Raw genomic sequence first — 20,360 nt, forward strand, 5'->3', positions numbered from 1 at the left:
GTGACCACTAGAGGGCAGCAGATATCAAACCAGCACAGCATGACCAAACATGCTAACTACTGCAGTCCAACTGCATAGGCAGAAGGCAACAGCTGGTCCTCTGGGATCATGGTGTATGCGTGACAGGTCACTAGGACCTTCAACATATAAGTCTAGGCAGGTGACCACTTAAAATATCCTTTCTTTTCCTGCAAGGACAACACATCCTTATGGAACCCCTTCACCACCACATCAAAAACAAGAATAGCAGATACTTTGATTATTCCCATCCTGTTGCATGACCAGGGGCTGTGCAGAAACGGGTATCTAAATTTGTCCACAGTACCCTTATCTGCACATATGTATGGGTACTTTGGCATCTAAATGGCCACCTACACAGCATGCAGCTATGACAACAGGGCTCGCAAGCACAAGCTTCTTTTTAGCTCACGTTTGGCCCTGTCTGAACAATGTGACTTGAGGAGGCTGTTTAACGAAACACTTGTTTTGAACCTAGAGGTTTAATAGTTTAAATAAGGCTATATAAAAAGCCAGTGGCCTTTGGCATTTATACTTTATCTGTAATAAAATGCTGCAAGGTAGGACAAGCTCTGGAAATTCCATTTCTTAGTTAAGAAACCACACTACATTTTACAGAAAAAAGAATTAATGCACTGAATTGTATATAGCAGAGAACCTCTGAATATCCTTCAGCTGATGGCTCTCATCTGTTCTTGTTGTTAAAAGTACAGCATGTGCCTTTGATTTTCAATATCCCACAAAAGCACATATGTATAACCCAAAAATACACTCCAGCATGTAAAGTCATTTCATTTTAGTATACATGACAAACTTCTACTGGAAAAAATGAAGCAGCACTTACAAGGCAAGTCAGCACATTAAACAGCAAGAGCATTTGAGGATGAGCTAGAAGAAATATGCGGTGATGAAATATGCATGACTCTTATTGGAAACAAACAATAAAAGGCTCTTAACCACTAAAGGAACACTTAGAGGCAAGAAACACACTGAAATACTGGTCCATGTATGGCAGGCCAGTACTGGGATCATTAGATGTGGTGCTTTTACTTAGTTAAGAATCTCAGTTCTCCTTTTACAAAGTCCAGCCTTCATGATTATGAAATAAACCTGGAAAATGTGGTTTGTAGTTCTGTATCAAATCATCAGTGCTGTGCTAGATCCAAAGCCCCAGCACAGACCTACAGACTTCAAAGAAGATAAGCTTATTTCCATCAAGTCAGGAACAGACATTTAGCATCTAATGTTCCAGAGTCTTCAACAGAAATTGCTACAAGTTTACCACATTTTATCACAAGTTTACCATGTTAGAGAGGGGGGCCTCTTAGAAACACGAACAAAAAATCCAAAGGAATGTACTAAAAGCTCCCCATAAAAGAAGTTCCGTCTACTCTCGCATCATGGATTTGTCCTGCAATAAACTATCATTCCCAAATGGATTACATACCTGTGCTCACTTCCAGCTACAGCAGTTAGTCAATAGTAAGTTCAGGCAGAAACCAAGGAGAGCCTGCAGTGGTGTTAAAGCCAAATGGTGCGTTCAGAGATATTGCCCTGGAACCAGGAGCTGTGAAAAAATGGTTGCTGCTGCTGGAGCAGTACAAACACAGGACTATCAAACCCTTCTTTCTGTCAGATCCAGCCTCAGAGGCTCCACTCTCTGGCCAGGGGGGAAGCTTCCAAGACAGCCTGTGAAAGGGTCCTGGCTTCCCAGAGTATCATTTGGATTCACAATGGAAACTTACTCAGCTGGTGTTCTACTGCCCACTCTTTCTGAAGCCAAAAGGACATTTACAACAGCTGGTTATTCAGTCCTTAAATACTCTTGGACAGGCTCTGCTCCAGACATGCGGTCCACATTTTCCTTTATCCTCCCTCTCCCTGCCTTCCTTTCCCACTCTCTTGTTCCACTGATGTCAGATCTTCCCAATCTCATTCTCCTATGTACCTAATTCCTTCAAGACTCATCACTTGTAACAATTTGTATTACCAAAGGGGAGGGGGAATGGGACACAGTACTCCAGCTGAGACCTCACCAGTGCCAAGTAGAGATCAACCTTGTGTTCCTTGTCCAAATGGCTAATTACCTGGTTGTAGAAGGACACAAGGTTTGTCAGGCATAATCTACCCTCCACAAAACCATGCTGGTTACTTCTTAAGACCGTGTCAGTTACCAGGACTTCATCAGTTACCGCCAGTTCGTGATTTATTGCCTCCTTCATAAATTTTTCAAAGATTTTATCCAGAACTGAGGTCACACCAGTCTGTAGTCTGCAGGGTCATCCCTCTTCCCCCCCCACTTTTTTTTTTTGAAGATGGGCACCACATTGGCCCTCTTTCCATCATCTGGGACCACTCCCAAATTCCACAACTCTGCAAACAGTGGCACTGCTATAAGCTCAGCCAGTTCTTTCAGGACTCTTGGGTGCAGGTCATCAGGCCCAGCAGGTTTGAAAATATCCAAGTGTTGTAGGAGATCCCTTGCCTTTTGAAGACTGACTTCATGTAGCCTGTTGTCTCCCCCATGCTCCTGGGGCCTCTGGTTAGGTGAACAGCCCCTGTTTGGATTTCAAGAATACTGACACGAAGTATGCATTTAGGAGTTCTGCTTTTTCATAGGCATCGACTGTGGGCTGCCCCTGAGTATTCAGTAGGAGGCCCACAGTACAGCCTGATTTTTTCTGTGGCGAAATGCCGGGCTAGCGGTTCCGGCACTGCTTAGGGGAGCCGCGGGCTTTGCGGAGTTGTGCAAGCGCGCGGCTTGTGGGCCGGAATTGAAGTAGCTTTTTAGCCGCCCTCGAGGTTCGCCGAGTTGGCACAAGCAGACGACTTAGAGTAAGTTGTTAGTGTCTCTTAATCTATAGGGTGTCCGTTGGTTCACGGGGTTCCAGAGCCAGCCCTTGCGTTCCAACAGTGGAGCTAGTCCAAAGCTAGGTGCGGCTACCGGCTCCGTAGTCCCAGAACTGGTCGACAGCTCAGGAATGGGATACACAGCGCAAAACTGTAACACGGTGAACCGTTGTCAGCTGTTAAATTTCCGAGGCCTTTGTCTTCGCTGGGGTACGCCCAGACGGGGAGGCTGAGAACCGGTCTGTGGGGTGATCGGGCCCACAGAGTTTTCCAGTTGTCGTCTCTGCTGCTTCCTGCTTCTTTGCCTCTTTTATAGATGTTCGTTGGACTGCCTCTATGACACTAACTATAATATAGGCTAAACATAGAGAGATAGGATAATTTTCTTTTATATAATAGTTACTAGGCAGATTTTCTACACAAGTTTCGTTTCTGCAATACTGACACTTTTTAGATAAGAGGTAAAATTTATAGCGTACAGGTATGGTATGGGGCCTACTGCCAGCAGAGCATAGTACCAGGCACTTGTTTAGACTAACAGTAAAACTGCAAGGCAACAAAAAGCGGTACCAGGCACTTGCTCTGGTTAACAGCACAGGCCTCAAGGTTACATAAATGTGAAAGTGCCACACGGCAGTTATACAAAAAAGAGAAAATAATATAAAATTTATGCTTTATATAAAGATAATATAAAACGGTTATATGCTAAATAATATAAAATAGTTACATGCCCCCGTGCCGTGGGGCAGTGAAACATTTATGTGGCGGTCTCATTTAAAAACGGGTTGATGGTGAACAGTCCTTTTTCTTTGTTAGGTTCATTAGAAAGTTTGGTATAGACAAAGGCACTTACAGAGTTCATACGATTTTGGATATACTTTATAACACAAGAACAAACACAAAAGAAAATAATAATAGGTACAAATACTAAGAGGAGTGCTGAAAGTAGGTTAGATAGCCAAGATGAGATATTAAAACCTAGTGCATTAAAGACTTGAGAAAGTAGACTGTTGCCAATGCCAGCGATGCCGTTGACACGGGTAGCTATTTTGCGAATACTATTAACCTGTTGGTTAAGTGGAATGGAAACATTTGGAATTGCAATGCAACATAGGTCATTAGAGAGGTTGAGGTATTGACATAGGCCACCATGTTGGAGTAATAAGGCATCTAACGCAAGGCGGTTTTGGATGGTCATTTGGGAGGTGGCTTGTAACTGTTGATTAAAGAGGGAAAGGCTATCAGCTGTGCAGTTTGCTAATAATTCTACTTCTTCAGCCAATTGGGCTAAGGCAACGCGGGTTTTTGTTATACCAACTCCCCAAACAAATAGACTTTCGGTGGCCCAACTAAGAGCTTGAGTTACTTTTTCTCCATGGGTTAGGGAACGCCATACTGGTGCATGTGATCTAGTTTCTCTGCGTTTTATAGAAAGGCTCGGTGGGTTGGCAGTAGATGCTTTTAAAGGTGGGCAGAATAAAAGTGATGCAAGAAAACATTGTATGGCGCTAAGGGTGGCAGGTAAAGCTGTATATACTTTTCCATCAGAACAGGCCCAGGCAAGGCCTATTGGTGCTGGGGTGAATAATTTTGAGCACTGTTTAGGAAAGGGAAAAGCGTGTCTTGTTCGTTCTGGGGGGCCGGGCTGTTTTATTGGGAGTGTGACGCCATGGCAAGCAGCGTTTAACAATACTGCTCGTAACGTGGGATAATAGAATCCGAACCAGGAATCATTTCCGAAGGGACCTGGTTGAGATAAATTTATAGCTAAAGAATTACTCCATTTTACTAAAGGTGTCGGCTGGATAAGAGGGGATAAGGTAACTACAGATATGGCAGCTCGACCATGTGGTGTGAGATCAAGGTGCCATGGTGGAATAACTAAACGAGGATCCCATGTTAGTGACTGGTCTGGTCGGAACCAATCGTTACCATTAGGGTGAATTCCCCATGGGATAGCTGAACAAGCGTATGGGGCCTTGTTAAGAAAACATTTCGTTTCAGTTGGTTCAGAGGACAGACTAGCAAGTGTAAAATTTTGTGGCCAAGAATAATTAATAGAACTGGAATTTTCACTTAGGAATACATGTATGGAAGTTTTTGAACTTAGTGAGACTTGAGAGAACCAATTGGATAGATTAAATGGTTCTGGGTAAAGAGTAAGGACTGGGTCTTGGACGGACATGGGAATTTTTAAACAGGCGGTTAATCCCCGTCCCTCTTCTTCTTCTCCAGTGGCATTGGCCCATAGGGATAAAAGTTGAAGTACGGTGTTAGGTGAATTAGGTAAAGAAGAAGAGATAAGGACAGGTGCAATAACTAGGAACAGGAAAACAGAGTGTGTTAATAACGATAGACATAGCATGGTGGGCATTAGCTTGTGGCTATAGCTCATTTACAGGTATTCTTAGACGTGACAGATGGTGTTGTACAGTGGTTATGACGGTGATACGCAGGGGTAGTGTTAACAGAACGATGAATAGGCTTGCCGACGTATCGCGTTAGCAGGGAATACAGCCACTTCTTCGGAGGAGTGGTTTCTACCGAGTCAAGGCGCGTATACAAGATGGGTGACGGGGGTTTCCCGAACAGCTGTCCCATGCGATACACTTGCCTGTAGAGAAAATAAAATGGTTAAGGCAGGGTATAAAAGCTATATACAATACAAGGCAGGGTATAAAAGCTATATACAATACAATAGCTAGTCTTTTATCTCAGAACGATGACTCAGCCAATTATGATGGGCTAATAATGTCTTATTGGGCGCGTCAGTTTTAACGTGATAGGTGTTTGGGTAGGTTCCTGCAGATTGTATTATTCCTTGGTATAGGAGCTGTTTCTTTTCGTTGGGCCCTGGTATGGCTACCCAGACAAGTTCCTCCGGCTGGAATCGAGGCTCCCATGGTTTTGGCGTTTCTTGCTTTCTGTTAGTCCATAACGACTTGTCTTCATTTAGTTGGATTAGAATTTGTGGTAGGTGGCTTGTCCAATTTGAATATGTACCGTTTCCTGTTAGACAGAGCTTTTCTTTGAGGATGCCTATGAAACGTTCAACGACACCATTTGACTGTGGGTGATATGGGATGTGAGTGTGCCAGATGATGTTATAGGTGTTGCAAAAAACTGCTAGGGCCTTTGACGTAAAGGATGGTCCTCCGTCGGATTGGATTTCATTTGGCACTTGCCAGAGGCTCATGGCCTGAAGCAGCGCAGAGCAGACGGTTTTAGCGGTGGTCTTCGTAAGCGGGATGCATTGCAATTGTCTGGTGCCTAGATCGACTAGGACTAATGCCTTAGCCTGACGCTTGACTCCAGGGAGTGGTCCCATGAGATCAACTTGCCACGTCTTTCCTGGGGAAAAGTACTTTGGGTCATATGCTTGTTTGGCCGATGCGTCTGGCGTAGTCTTGACTTTATTACATATATAGCAGGTTTGACTTCGTGCCTTCCAATCTTTAAGTGTGATGGTAAATGGTGGCATTTCATCGGTTACTCGCTTCCATCTGAGATGAGCTTTGTTGGGGCTGATATGGCCCCAGAACTCATGTAGCCATTGCACTAAGTGTTGATTATTGACATCTGTCTTAGTGAGGATGGCTGCTGCAACTTGTTGTGGTCTATTTGCTGTTTTCTTGATGGCCTCTGCACGCTTCTCTGCATCTTGTAATACGGCGTCGATGTGGGCGTGGATTGGGTCGGTGTCTGCTCGGTGTGAGTGGGTGTGTTGTAACAGAGGTATGGTTTTAAATTGAGGCAATATAGCGAAGATAACATTCCACAAAGGTTGGTTTTCTGTGGCTTGTGTTTGCCCAGTTAATATTTTGTAGCTATATTGAGAGTCAACAGCTATTACAGGGACAGGTTCACGGGCATTATGAGCGTCTAGGCAGCGTTGGAGGGCTCCTTTGAATGCGAGGAGTTCTTCGAGTTGTGCGTTTGGGGGTGGGGCTGCAGGTTCTACTTCAATGTATTGGCATGGGCTACAGAAGAATCCATGTGCTCCACCATGGGCTGTACTTCCGTCTGACGCTATCCAGGCAGGTAGGATGGTGCCATACATTAGTAAGAGGTTCTGGTGAGGGAGGGAAGGTGTTGAACTTGCTGGCGCCTCTTTTGTCTTCCAGTGGTGGAAGTGGAAATGGAAGACTTGTACTAATTCTTGCCAGGTGGTACTTAAGCCATGAAAAGTTGGGTCTGGTCGGTCGGGAACAAGGAGTGGAAGTAGTGTGACGCCTGATCCAAAGAGGGTTCCGGTGGTCGTAGGGATGTTGGGATAAGCAACTGTGGCAAGCTGAGATGCTAGTAAGAGGGTTCCCGTGACTCCATATCGAAGTTGGGACGGTTGCATGGCTTTATAAGTTGAAAATACTAACTTGTTATCGCTGGTAGTGCCGGCTGCCCAAAGGATTTGACTTGTATGTCTGAGGGTAACAGTTATAGACTCATTGGGGCTGACACTGTGGAGAACTGTGGTTGAGGTGGCCTCTAAGAGTTCTTGTAACTTATCATAGTCGTGAGTGGGGTCCCATATGCTTCGAGTATTAGTTTTAACGCATAGTTGCTGATGTAGACATGCGATGACTTCTAGATGACTTGTTGGTACATGAGCTCTGTGCCAGTTTAGCTGGCCTAGAAATTGTTGAATTTCTTTTCTCGTTGGGGTAGTACCTTTGATCCAGAGGATGGTTGGAGTTGTATGCGTTGTTGCTTTGCGAGTGTCATGATCGAATACTTCGCCAAGGAAAAAAATGTGTGGCTTTGCGGTGAGTTGAGATTTTTGCATGTTTACAGTCCATCCATGGGCTTATAAGTGATGTATTAATTTTTCTGTAGTCTGGGTTACTACTTCTGGAGTTCTGCCCATGACAGCAATGTCATCTACATAACTCCAGATGCGGACGTCATCAGATGTAGAGAAGGCCTCAAGGGTAGCGTTGATGGCTGCTGTGGCTACTGCTGGTGAATTGCAGTACCCTTGGGGACAGACGTTCCATTTAAACATTTGTCCGTTTACGCACATGTTAAGTATCCCGACGTCATCGATAATAGGGATAGAAAAGAACATGTTTTTGAGATCTAAGGTACTTCCAAACCAGGGGGTTGCCTGGTAGGCTATCATTTCGCTTAAAGTCTGTGGTAGCATCTTAAGGCTGGGCTGCGATAGAGGTTCTACTTGCTTGTTGGCACGACGATAATCAACTACGAGTCGAGCTTCATTAGGGCTTCTGGGTTTTGCAATGCCCCATGCAGGTGATAGAAACTTAGCATGTGAAATTTTGGAAATAAGGCCTGCTTCTTGTAGTTCATTGAGAAGTTTCTGGAGTGACTCTCGGAGATGTGACTTCATAGGGATGGGCGTGTAGCACCACGACAGGTGATTGACGACTTTCGGCGTATGGGGTGCGATGCTCGATGTTTTGCAGGGGTTGACTGGAAATGCTTGCATAAGTGTAGGCTTGAGATCAAATTTGAGGATTTCTGAGACACGGAGTAGGTTGACATCTCCTATCGCTGCTACGAACGACTTTCTTGTTGGGTGTTGTACACAACGGCCTAACGTGACGCTGGCGACGGAGTTTAGGCCTTGTACGTGGATTCTTTTTTTAAGCGGGGTGTGGGGGGTAGATGGTTGGATGACTGAAATTTGTGCTCCGGTGTCTAGGAGGAACTTAATTGCTATTGCCGTCTTGAGGCCTAGAGGGCCTTTATCGGATGAGTTGTTTTTGATGAAAATAATTGCATAGGGGCGCTGATCATAAAGTTGTTGAGGTTCGCCACCAAGGTTAAACTGCCTCGGCGGCTTCTACTCATTTTTTGGCTTTGGCTGGCGGTTAGGATACCATCCTAGTTTGATGGCGAGGGTCAGTTGCTCTCTCTCTGATAACTTTCAGAGAGTCGCTTTGTCTAGCCCGGATCGTCCCAATAGGAAGCCGAATCTTGCTCGCTCTAATGGCGTTCGAGTAGGTGGTCCTTGGGCTGGTGGTTGTTGGGGCGGATTATAGGAGGAGGGATGATTTGGCTGTTGAATCAAGGGCTGTGTCCATACTGGTTGAGTTGTAAAGGCTGCTGGGGGAAATGGAGAAGGCGACCAAGATACAGCTCCGGGGGGTGAAAAGGACTGCGGTTCCGCGAGTAGAGCATGTCATTTTAAAATCTGACTGGCAGGGGAGTCTAGTTGGCGTTGTAAATGAAGAACAGTGCTGCTAGGCTTGCCGACAGCAGTAATCATTACTAGGCGAGCTGCTTGCCCAAACCCGGCTCCATAAACTTGGTATGCTTCTTCTACTCCTTCTAGGGCAATTGGGACTTTACTGGGATCTGGTAGGTACTTATGTGGCCATTTGTCCATAGTGGCTCTAAAATCTGCGTTACCAACTGGGTTCTCTCTAGGATTCCATCGCAGGAAAGAGCAGCCTATCATGGCATAAATAAGTGATAAAGCTTTTGGTTGCTCAAGTAGAGTAGAGAGTCCGTCGTGGACTCTATAGGGACAGTTGAGAAGTGCTCCGACAGGGCAGCCGGCGATGATAATGGTAACTCCTCTTCAGCATCTAGAATTTCGGTATCCACGCAGACTCCTCCACTCCACTGGGATTGTTGCATTAGATACCGCGCTCCTGCCTTGTCAAGTGTCTCCATAGCGTGTACAACTACGAGACGACCTAACCAGATGGCGGGAGTTTCATCCGGACCGATTCGTGTATCCATATAGAGTTCTCGTAACTCGCTTCGGTCGCGCGTTCTGAAGACGATGGTTGTACGTTCTGTTTTCATGGGGTCGCGAGACTTTCTCTTGGATTTTTTATTTTCTGTATGCCGTTGGTTGCTCTCGCCTTTGTTCTCTTCTTTTATACTTCTTCTCCCTCTCCTCTTTCGCCCTCCTTTTGTTCCCCTTCGTCTCCAGAAGATAAAGATGCGTTATCCTCTTCTCCATTGTCCTCTTCAGTAATAACTTTTCGAGTCCGGGTGGTAACAGGCAAGGCAGCTCTTCGAGTGGCAGCTGGTAAGGCAGCTTTTCGGGTGGCAACTGGCAGAGTTCTCAGCGGCAATGGTGGATAAATTGGCGATATTAGTGTGGTAGTAGTAGCGGGAGGGTTAAGTTCTGTAATAACGACAGCGGCTAGTGGTGCGGCGACGGCGGCTGGCGGAGCGGCGACCGACGGTGGTACAATAGCAACGACTGGGGGGTAGGGGAGCTTCGCGGCAGTGATGACAACTGGAGGGTTAGGCTCTGAATATGGAGGTGGTTCTTTACATTCAGTTAGTGTATATTCTGGAGCGGTTGGAGCAGTTGGGGGAAGGCATGGAAGTAACTTCGCTTCCTTTAAGCACTCAGGGCTCTCTTCCGAGTTGTTTGCATGCTTGATGCTTTTGCGGCTGCTAGTTCTGTGGCGTTGCGGCATGCAGTGTGGAGCTGGGACTCTAAGTCTCCTATAGCTCCTACAGCATTTATGAAGTGTCGCAACAAAACTTCTGTCACTCTACTGGGTATTAGTTCAGTTTTGTTAAAGAGTCTTTTCTTAGCTCCCCTCTCGGCTTCTAGTTCGCAGCGGCAGCGGACTAGACTATCATAGGCCTTCCCAGTTTCAGGTATTTCCTGGGGGTTAATTTGGCCGGGGGGGTGCTTTCCTATGACATTATGAAGGAGCCCTAAAATAGAGGCTTGTTCTTCACTGGCCGGCGACGCATCTCCCTTAGAAGGGAGAACACCTGCAAGGGCTCCGTTTCCCCCTGCGTTTGTTGGGGAAAACATGACTTTGGGGGCGACCATTACACACCCCAGAGCAGCAGCAGCTAGTGAGCATGTCCAGATCCTACTTTCTGGTTCGTTCACCCAAATGCGACCAGAGATGTGAGTTTTAGGGTCGCTATCGCCTGCCGCATGATAGGCAAGATGACTCCAAAGATCATCAGAGGTCAGTGGGGGTGAACGCTGTCCCAGTCGCCAGGGACACATGCAGACTAGCATGGCCTGATCGTCTACTTGGGATCCTGTTCGTGACGCCATGTGGCGAAATGCCGGGCTAGCGGTTCCGGCACCACTTAGGGGAGCCGTGGGCTTTGCGGAGTTGTGCGAGCGCGCGGTTTGTGGGCCGGAATTGAGGTAGTTTTTTAGCCGCCCTCGAGGTTCGCCGAGTTGGCACAAGCAGACAACTTAGAGTAAGTTGTTAGTGTCTCTTAATCTATAGGGTGTCCGTTGGTTCACGAGGTTCCAGAGCCAGCCCTTGCGTTCCAACAGTGGAGCTAGTCCAAAGCTAGGTGCGGCTGCCGGCTCTTTAAGTCCCAGAACTGGTCAACGGCTCATTGAGATGGAATGTTAGTAATAAAAGTTATTACAGAGTAGATATAGAGTAAAACAAAAAGTTTTTATTCACTCACCTGGCTTCACCCTCTTACGAGTAAGAGGGGAGGCCGGTTGGAACGAAGATGCAGTAGATACAAATATAGCGAGCGTAGGTATGCTGTCTAAGCTACGATGAGAGGCAGTCGAAAAGTAAGTGGAGTCTCCGATGTTTCTTCAGTTACAGTATGCTGGATACAAAGGGGGTCTGTTGGTTCACGGGGTTCCAGAGCCAGCAGCTGCCGGCTCCGTAGTCCCAGAACTGGTTAGCAGCTCATGAATGGGGTAGCCTAAGGGAGTCTGTTGGTTCACGAGGTTCCAGAACCAGCCCTTGCTCTCCAACAATGGAACTAGTCCAAAGCTAGGTACGGCTGCCGGCTCCGTAGTCCCAGAACTGGTCGACAGCTCAGGAATGGGATACACAGCGCAAAACTGTAACACGGTGAACCGTTGTCAGCTGTTAAATTTCCGAGGCCTTTGTCTTCGCTGGGGTACGCCCAGACGGGGAGGCTGAGAACCGGTCTGTGGGGTGATCGGGCCCACAGAGTTTTCCAGTTGTCGTCTCTGCTGCTTCCTGCTTCTTTGCCTCTTTTATAGATGTTCGTTGGACTGCCTCTATGACACTAACTATAATATAGGCTAAACATAGAGAGATAGGATAATTTTCTTTTATATAATAGTTACTAGGCAGATTTTCTACACAAGTTTCGTTTCTGCAATACTGACACTTTTTAGATAAGAGGTAAAATTTATAGCGTACAGGTATGGTATGGGGCCTACTGCCAGCAGAGCATAGTACCAGGCACTTGTTTAGACTAACAGTAAAACTGCAAGGCAACAAAAGCGGTACCAGGCACTTGCTTTGGTTAACAGCACAGGCCTCAAGGTTACATAAATGTGAAAGTGCCACACGGCAGTTATACAAAAAAGAGAAAATAATATAAAATTTATGCTTTATACAAAGATAATATAAAACGGTTATATGCTAAATAATATAAAATAGTTACATTTTCTTGCTCTCTATGTATCTGTAGAAGGACTATTTGTTGTCTTTTAGTCTGGCTGCCAGCTTGATCTCCATGCCTGCCTCAGCCTTCCATGTCTCGTATCTGCAGGCCCTGACTACACGGGTGTATTCCTCTCAAGTTGCTGTATTCCTCCACTGTTTATATGTTTCTTTTTTTCCCTTCTTTTTCAGCAGCTTGCTAACATCCCTGTCGAGCCAAACAGGCACTTCTTGGCTCCTTTCCAGCTTTCTGTCCACCTGGGGATGGCTTGTTTTTGAGCTTCAAGAATTGCCTCCTTAAGGAAGCACCACTGCTCCTGAACTCCCAAGTCATCCAGCTGCTGGTTACAGAGGGCCTTTCCAACTAGTCTTCTGAGTTTGCTAAAGTCTGCCTGTCCCAGGGGTACAAACATGTAGGTTGTGCAACGCCAGAGGAGAGACCCCAAAATCAAAGATTATTTACCCACTTCAGGACTCCAGACAAACAATGCCAAGGGGAAAAGCCCGCACGGTTCATCAGCTGTGCTTATATACAGCTGGAGCCGCTGGGTGACATTACAGATGACTGCCGGCGAGCAGAGATAAAAGCCGGCATCAACAGGAAGATAAAGCAGAGGCTATGAAGGCTCTTCGCGCTGGCAAGTAGAAGAAAGTCCCAAATTGGGAGGGAACGCCCCAGGCAGCAGTGGCTACAAAAAGCCTCCACACCTGTCACAGGCAGCACCGGCGTATGGGAGACTCCGTTCGGGGACAAGCAGTGGCAGCGCTGGAGGCAGCAGAAGCTCCACACACAAGGCCCTCACAGTGCCACATGGTAGGAGGGGAACTGACTAGGAGAGGAGCAGAGGGAGCTCTCACCTGAAGCAGAGTGTGGTGCAGTGTCGGGGGACACAGCCAGGCACAGGCTCTAGGGCAGGGAGAGAAAAAATACTGTTCAGTCTGATCTCCCTTTTTTTTTTTTTTTAAATCTGCCTTCTTTTTCTTTGTGCCCTACCTTCTGTTCCTTCTTGACTGTGCATAGTCCTTTGTTGTCTTTTACTTTGTTTTGTGTTGTTCTTATTTTGGACAGTAACCTTACACGGTGAGGTCTGAGCAACAAAACAAATGACAGCCACGCACAAGAATCGACATTCAGTCAGCGTTGAGCGGAAGGGGACGACCCACGGGGGGGGTGAACATACAATGGACCTGCAGTCCACTGGTAAGGAAAGAATAAGACCCGATACCAGGAGGGCATGACAGGTAAGGACCATTGGGACCAGAGGGCAAGCCACACCAAGATCAGGTGGTCCGTTGGAGTCTGGCATATGGAAGGGGTGTAGGGGAGGTGGAGCCCCACAAATATCTGTCAGGAGGAACAAATGACCTCAAGGGTCCTCCAATGGGAGACCCCACCACTGAAAGTTGTGGCAGGTGAGTTCTGGGGTACTCCCTGGGGTGATTGAGGCCCCTGCTGGAGGTTGCATGAAGCCTCCCCACACCTAATCATCAGGTGCCCGTGCCAAGGTGGCGCACGAGCAGATTTCTGAAGCAAGACAGACACACTACCTCCTTGAAATCCAGGGCTTCTGTTTTGCTGACTAATTTCCCAGTCTTACAGTGAATGGTGAATCTAACCAGGTCGTGATCACTATCTCCCAGAGTATCCTTAGGTTGCTTCCAATGTCCTCTCCTTTGGCCAGCACTAAATCCAGAGTAGCCTTACCCCTAGTAGGCCCTTCTACTACCTGCGTCACAAACAGGTCATCTATTGTTGCCATCTTCCCAACAGATGTCAGGGTAGTTGAAGTCACCCATAACAATCATGTCTCTAGTGCTAGCTGCCTCAGTCAGTTCTCTGGAGAATACCTGATCACTCTCCTTCTTGGGAGGGAGGCCTGTAGTAGACTCCCACCATCACCTCTCCTTCTCCTGGTCCCCCTTGTATGCTGACTCAGAGGGTCTCAAGGGACCCTTCCCTGCTCCCAAACGTGACCTGCAGGGAGGGGTACCACTCTTTTACATACAGGGCCACACCTCCTCCCTTCTTCCCAACTCAATCCTTCCTACAGAGCCTACAGCCCTCAATATTCACTGCCTAGTCATGTGTGTCATTCCACCAAGTCTCCGTCAACCTAATCAAATCGAAATTCTCATCAGACAGAAGGATTGCCAGTTCCTCCTGTTTGTTCCCCATGCTTCTGGCATTTCCAAAGAGACACCCAAGTTCTCCCCTAGCCACCTCAGGCTTACTGTCATGCCACTTGTGACTCAAGATATCAGTACATGTCTGATTGTCCATTGCTTGAATGCCTTCCCCTGCGTCCTTGTGGCTTGTGGCTTCAAGTCCGGCAGTGAAACCTTCTCCCCAGCCCCCAAGACGTGCCTAGTTTAAAGCTCTCCTCAACAAGTCCATGACTCTCATAGCGAAGAACTTCTTCCCTTCCCTCTTCATATGAAACATGGAACTGGATTAGCATTTCCATGGGATTGCTGTTTTCATGATTATACTGCCTAGTGCAGTTTCCTCTACTGCTCTTACAAGACATTTCTCTCCCAGTAAAATAATATTTCCTCCTTATGTTATTGACAGTGACTATTTCTGACAAAGGCAGTATGCATACATAAATTCCAGCTGCCTGAAGGCAGAATGATATACCATTAATTCAATATCCACCCAGTGCATGCGACATCTGCCAGAAAAATACTACTTTAAAGCCAGGTACAGGCATTACAGTTTTACTGGTATAAGTGATCAGAAACTGGGCTATACCCATAACAGAATAGAAGTTCAGTGCACAGACTGGTTTAAAAATGGAGGAATTTGATTTAATATTTGCCCTCCCCCAACCAAGTGCAAATGTGTGGTGTTTGCTACTGATCTAAACTATGCCACTTAAAGAAAACCACCTAACTTAGATTGATTCTACCTCGGGCTTTCTGAGTGTCTATACCTAGCCCACCTATTTTCTTTGCACCACCGCTATGAAGGGTTTCATAGACATTAGAGCTGGAAGGGACCTTGCGAGATCATCGGGTCCAGCCCCAAAGAGACACTAATGCCTTCTATATGTGCTAAAACACTAGCACTGATGCAAGACAGGCCCCTGTGCCTGACGCACTGAAAATAACATTTAATAACATAATTATAAAATCTGTCATTCCTGTTGCCCAAAGAGGAACCAGTCTCCACACTTAAAATGCTAATATTAAACCAGGTTCCTCCATTTAGCACAAGCTATCATGAACCACTGCTCTTAGCTTCAATCTCTCAGAACTGAAGAAATTTTCACTATTGAATGAGAAGGGGAGTAGGTGGTGGTGGGTAGAGAAGAAAGGTAGGATTGTAACTCTATGATTTCCTGATAGGATTGTTTATCCAGGAAGGTCTGTGCTAAATGAGGCATTTGGCTTTCAGTGCAGTCTATTCTTCCTGTACCCATAGTAACTCAGGACTGAGGTAAGGTTAAGCCACTGAAACTGGAAAACAGAAGCCTCCTGCACAAACTAGCATGCTCATGAATTTGTTGTTGTTATACAGAGTAAGGTACATGGAGTAAAACTATTATTCATAGACACATGACAGAAAATTGTCTTCAAGTAGTTGTTTAGACCAGGCATGTCAAAGACATGCCCCACAGGCTAGATCTGGTCTGCCGAGCTCCATCATCCAGTCCACAGTGCTGCCCCTGGGTCTCAAGGTTACCCACATGCTGCATGCAGTGCATGCTGGGTCAGCCCAAAATGATAGCCCTGGAACACAAATCACATGTGGCACCTGCCCCAGTAGTTCTAGGACCCATGCCATATGTGACACCTGCTCTACGAGCTGGTTTGTTCCCATCTGCCTAGTGGATCCAGTGCCCACAGCTCCCGCTCCAGCATTGCATGCAGTGCACATCCCAGGGTGAGTACCACACATGGTGCCCACTCCAGCCAGTCCGGGATACTTGCTGCTGGTCACGGGTAGGCGCTGCATATGGTGCAGTTCCAGAATGGCCAGAATAGATGTTGCGGATGTTTGGTCTGGCATGTTAGGGGTGAGAGGGGAGGGCTATCCCTGTACCAGTCATCCAGCCCGTGGACCAGTCCCATACCACTCATCCAGTCCATGAGACCAGATAATTTTTTTTAGGCTGTCTTGTTTTCTTATGTGCTGCCCTTCACAATTTGGCTCCAAGAGAAGCATCTAGGTGTCCCTGTTACAGAAACAACAAGCAGCAGCAGCTTGAATCTGAACTTCCATTTTTTGCACAAGCAAAACTCCCAGTGCTATCCATTGGTGTTCTATGAGGATACAGGATTCAGCCCTTTATGTACTAATTTGCTACATAATGTAACTGAGATACACATTCCACATGTATATTATAGACAACTCATGGGATACAGCAGAATTTTTCATTAGCTTGAGGAAGCCTGTCCTTGTCTTTCCAGCTATCACAATGGGCTCGCTGGATAAAAGCTTGGTCAGCCTCAAAAAACAGTTCCTGGACTACAGAATAATCATAACCCATTTGTCAGCAATACAAGAGAGTCACACCTATGCTGACGAGGATGTGAGCAAACAACTCACCAATGCACCTGTTGCAGAAGATCCCAGCATTTTTAATACATATATAAAATATTACACAAAACCTATTGTTCAACATTGTTTAACTCACTTTAGCTGATTTTGCTGTCAGAGCAATTTCACCAAACTAGCAGGGAAAAGTATGCATTCAGAATACTCTTATTAGACTCAAGGAAATATATAAACATTCTTACAAATGGGAAAACTCCTTAACATTACCAGAACATGAGGATTACAGGATATAAAACAGCTCATGGCTCAAAAAAGATCATGTGTATCTATACGCCAAGAGGTTATGCGGCCTTCCCCAAAGCTCCTATTCTCAATACCAGAAACAGAGCAAAGACTGATATCTTTAATCCATAGATTATGTTTCTTGAGACAATTCTGGATGCGTCATACTGGCAGCAAAGAAAACTACGCAGGCTTGATAATCAAACACTACCACATTTCATTTTGTTGAGCAAATCTCTATCTATATAAAACCCGAACACCTGGACAAGATCATTGACAAAAATGTCAACAATGTTGAAGGTGGTCCAGATAGTTTGTAATTTTTTTACACTGCTTTATGGCAATACAGCTTCCCTTAACCAGCAACTGTTTTTTTCTCTTTGAAATTAGATAACATATTGAGAAGAAGTATTAACCTGCTCTCAAACAAGTAAAGTTTTCCTGAACAATTAATAATCTCTTTTTGCTTATGTCTTTAACAATTCACCTTGGTGATATGTTTCACCTACCTTGATGATGTCTTCGGGGACTTAAGCAGAAGATGTCATTGCAAGGGTGACTAGTACAGGGGTCAGCAGCCTATGGCACATAGGCTGAATCCAGCCCGTAATATCACAGTGTCCAACCCACAGAGCCAGGAGACTTTGTGGTCAGGGGCTTCACCCATGTTGCACCACAGCTGAGCAGTGTGGAGAGGCAGTGATGGCCACCAGGTCTCAGCACTGGCCCATTCCAGCCTGCTGTTAGAAATGTGCCTAAACTTTACCAAGACTGATACTTGTCTAAATAATGACTGGGCAAACTATCAGTGTCAGAGAACACAAGGAGGAAAAAGGACAGGAGTTAACACTTCCTCCAAATAGTTTAAATCCCCAAAGCCAATAAACACTTTACCTGGATTTCACCAGTTCTGCCTACAAAACTGAAGAAACACATCTATTTTCTTACCATTTGCAAAAGCAAACTTCTCCACCAGTTGATTTTAATCCATGACATTTAAACTTAATTGCTACATCCTTCTTAACCCTTGAAGAAGGATTTGATGCATTTCAGACTCAACATCACATGAAGGTGCTGAGATTGAAAACATCCAAATATCTCCCCTATCACCAAAATACGATACACTGAGTTACGTAGTCACTCTTGCAAATAGCAAATAGGAGCAGCACAAGAACTGTACACACAGCAACGTGGGGCTGCTGCATCTGAGGACAAAAGCAGAGCACTTACCATCAGGGGCGGGCAATTATTTTGGGCAGAGGACCGCTTACCCAGTTTTGGCAAGCTGTCAAGGGCCACACATCTGTCCCTTGACAGATACCCTGCCCCCAGTCACCATCTTGGGACCAATGTCCCAATCAATGTCTTGGAATTAATGTCCCAGGGCCAGCACTAGTGGGGCCCAGAGCAAGCTGGCAGGGGTCTGTGGAGCCGGGTTGGGCTGCACCAGCAGGGAGAGGGGGAAGCTGGCCCAGCTCCATAAAGCCCCTGCCGCCCAGGATCCGTGTACTCCTGTCACCCTGCTCTGGACCCTGCCGGTGCAGGCCCTGTGCTCCTGCTGGCTGCCCACCCACTCACTCCCAGTGCTCCCCAGCCCCGTGGTACAGGCGGGGGGCAGTGTGCAGCCCCAACTCCCAGCTGCTTTCCTGCCAGTGAGCAGGTGCTGAGCACGGGGAAAAGCTGCCCCTTCCCCGCCCCATGCCCAGAGCTCCCTGCTGCAGCTGCTCGTAACCTGCGCGGAGCCATTGTGAGCAGGCACAGGCAGCCCCACACAGGCTGTGAGTGGCTGCAGCACAGGGCACCAGACATGGGGCGAGGGAGGGGCTGCTTTTCCCCATACTCCACACGAGATTATAACCCACCCCTGCAGCCAGCCTGGGCCCTGTGCTGGCTCCGGGCTTGCCCGTTGGGGCTGCGCCGCAATGGGAGAAGCTGCTCGGCATGGAGAAGAGTAGCACCCCCACTTGCCACATGAGCCAGTGTTTGCTGCTGTTGCTTGCCCAGAGCTCGCACCCCATGTGGAGCTGCCTGTGCCTGCTCATAATAGCCCTGCGCGGGCAGCGACTGGCTGCAGCAGGGAGCACCGGCCACGGGGAGAGGGAGGGGGTGCTTTTCCCCATGCTCAGCTTTTCCTGGGGATCCTCCCCTACCATTCTCCCCCTTACCTGAGGTTCCCCTCGCGGGGCAGCCATGTGGTCCCAGGCCAGAAGCTCCTGCTGGGGCTTCCAGCTGGGAGGGCAGGGCCAGGCAGGGTCTGCTGTTGCAGGAGCCCGCCAGGGCTTCCCCTGGGTCCTACTGCCCCCGCATCCTGTCATTTTTGACTGGAACCAAGGGCAGATCAATATTAATTTTCTAAGTATTTTAGGGACCCTGCAGGCTGAATAGAATGGCCTTGCAGGCCAGATGCGGCCTGCAAGCCATATTTTGCCTGTCCCTGACTTGCATACTATAACTGGAAATATCTGAAAGTCACAAACAACTGAGCCCCTGCTATTTCCCCATGTAAAATGATTTCCCTATCACTACAAATTTCACCCTAACAAATGTTAGATCAGGAGTGGAGTGAGAGATAAATATAGACCATGTGATGTGATCTAAGACTTGGAGGAAAGGGAGGGTAGAGAAAAACCCAAAGAATTTGCTGTCTCTCAATCACTGGTATGATCAGACCCACAACAAGCTTATGACAACTAGCCATTCACAGTTGCTAAAAAAGATAAAGGAAATAAGCATCAGAACGCTTGTCCTAAAGTATTTCAAAGACAATACTGGAGTTGTGTGGAAATAGAGAAAAGGATTTGCAAAATATTTCCATACTGGCTGTAATCATGCAAGATAATATTTTTTGTTGACATCTGTGAGTGCATTATGATTGCTTCTGTGCCAGCCTCAATAATTCCCTTCTGCAAGAAGACACTAACATTAGAAAACAACATTCTCAAAACATGAGGATATGACAGTAACCTCTCAATTGCTCTCAAGTGTGTCATCCATTCACAGCACATGCTGTGCCACAGAGGTCCTTACTGCATACATTTGTCACAGAGGTCCTTACTGCAGCTCAGAAAACAGCATACAGTTCATACACAGAAACACTGACATCAAACTTCAGTATGTTGTTTGTGTCTTGTTCAAACAGCGTGATGCTTGAGTCGATCTTTACTGATTGATGGAAGAACACGTATAAAAAGGAACATTTAGTTTGGTGATTACCTGTGGATATTGATGATGCAGAAGTGTGCACAGAACTAAAAGGCTCATCACTGAACTCAGCACTGTGTTGCGGCAGAAAATTGTCAGCGAGGTCATACGCGGATGGTAGGTCCACTATGCTGTTTTCTTCTGACAGGTGATTTAATGAT

At 46.6% G+C, this 20,360-nt stretch overlaps 1 long non-coding RNA gene across 1 annotated transcript; it reads right to left on the reverse strand.

Annotated features, from left to right (window-relative positions):
- Window positions 1–481: 481 nt before the first annotated feature.
- Window positions 482–20,345, reverse strand: LOC149873829 (uncharacterized). Its single transcript, XR_016442953.1, has 3 exons — window positions 20,212–20,345; window positions 11,248–11,848; window positions 482–5,482 (listed from the first exon to the last, which is right to left on the reverse strand). It is a non-coding gene; the product is annotated as an uncharacterized LOC149873829 (long non-coding RNA).
- Window positions 20,346–20,360: the final 15 nt, after the last annotated feature.

This window comes from Crocodylus siamensis, chromosome 1 (assembly GCF_052110815.1).
Source record: "Crocodylus siamensis isolate JL-2025a chromosome 1, ASM5211081v1, whole genome shotgun sequence".
NCBI lineage: Eukaryota > Metazoa > Chordata > Crocodylia > Crocodylidae > Crocodylus > Crocodylus siamensis.